This window comes from Coenobita brevimanus, chromosome 62 (assembly GCF_032717465.1).
Source record: "Coenobita brevimanus isolate Jiangsu-jjx chromosome 62, ASM3271746v2, whole genome shotgun sequence".
NCBI lineage: Eukaryota > Metazoa > Arthropoda > Malacostraca > Decapoda > Coenobitidae > Coenobita > Coenobita brevimanus.
The window spans coordinates 25194795-25196538 of record NC_137015.1 but is presented as its reverse complement, the minus strand read 5'-3'; the positions used below and the strand labels follow the sequence as shown (position 1 = coordinate 25196538).

Genomic DNA, 1744 nt, shown 5'->3' with positions numbered 1-1744 from the left:
GCAGTATAGGGGTGTAAACGTGTGTAATGTAAGTGGGAAAGTATAATTAGAGTGAATAAATAAAGTAGAAGATGAAACACGAGTGTTTGAGATTGTGCTTGCTATTGAATATGTGCTAGCATTTAGCTAAATGCCCTCCTAATGAATGTAAATATTTGAAAACATTTACAGTGGTGAAGGAAAGGTTCTATGTAAAGAAAACAATAATAGGAAAGTAATAAAACAATGGGTATATTGAAATAAGGGTCATAGCGAGTGCGCTTAGTAAGCAGATGTGCGCTATACTGATGCTACATGTCATCGTAAAGAATGAAAACAGCTGAAAACATTTACAAACAGTAAAAATTGGTAAAATGTCATTGAAACAGAAGTATACAAGTAGAAAAAATGATATGTTGACTGATACAAGAAACTTAACACATAGCATGTTACCACTCGGACCCAACTCGCTATGCTCGCGCGAAGGTACAACGCTTATTTTTCATATGTATGCCAACGGCCATACCACGTTGAGTACACCGCTTCCCGTCCGATCAGTGAAGTTAAGCAACGTTGGGTCTGGTTAGTACTTGGATGGGTGACCGCCTGGGAGCACCAGATGCTGTTGGCATCCCTACGTGTCAAGTGGGGTTGGTGGAGGATTAGTGCCCCTCCCTGTAAAACAATTAACTCTAAGCCATTGGCCACCCCGTCTGGGATACATGGCGTCTGGCAATGAATGAATGAATGTCATTGAAATTCATTTTATTGTTACTCTCATTGTTTATTTGTTCAAATTCAATAATGTAGAGGTGTTGTTTGTTGTTTCTCCCAATATTTCCTACCATAGAAAACGTGAGCGACTCACACGTCAATGATAGAATACGATACCTGGCGCGGGGGACCTCACCTGTTCCGACCACTTATGGACCACGGTAAGCCCTTTCTTGGTGATTTTCCTTTGTTTCTCAACAAAAGCGGAAGTTTTACCCCAAATTTTTTTTTCCAAAATGGCTCAGGATTGGGGGGTGTCGGAGGTGCGAAAAACCTCGGGACGTGACGGGTTAATATATAAAGTGAAACATTGTGTACCCACAAAGAAATTCAAAAGAATTTAGACTGAGCCACTGGAACTGCACTTGGACTTTCAAGTGAAGAGGAACAGCCTTCGACACTAGTTGTCCTGTTATAAATATGCATTGTTTTTAGGTTAAATGAATGGAATTTTGCATGTTTTTGCTTACAGGCTGAATTAGGTATATGACACGATATGATTCAGGCTTGGGGAGGAAGCACAACCTTAATCCTTGACACTCCACCCCCTCCACCCCGAAAAATAAAGACTAATAGTTTTCAAGGTTCAGCAGTGAAATCTCACCTTAACCCGAGGCGTCCCGATGACGTATGGATAAGTTGCCACGTTTTGTCACGGTGACACCCAATAACGTATCCATACATTTTGCAATTGCGAGGTCCGTCATTTGCACATTTGTCAAATTTTGCGCGTGATTTTTGGTACATATATGCAGGCAAGGTGCGGTGAGAAGGAAAATAAGGTATGGTCCTTCTGTGTTGTTTGGGGAAGGCACGAGTGGTGTGGCGGGAGTGAGGGGTGGAAGGGACAGTGGTGTGGTGGGAGTGAGCGGTGAAAGGGAAAGTGGTGGTGGGAGGGAGACAGTGCAAGCACATGATGTATGTGGGCAGCAGGCAGGTGAAAAGGAGCTGCTCCCTAACACATCTTTCGCCCTGCAGTATTCCTGCACTT

The 1744-nt window shown here is 42.9% G+C and overlaps 1 non-coding gene across 1 annotated transcript; it reads left to right on the top strand.

The window, feature by feature from the left end:
* Window positions 1-491: 491 nt before the first annotated feature.
* LOC145404193 (5S ribosomal RNA) lies at window positions 492-610 on the top strand. The gene has a single exon (XR_013898125.1). It is a non-coding gene; the product is annotated as a 5S ribosomal RNA (ribosomal RNA).
* Window positions 611-1744: the final 1134 nt, after the last annotated feature.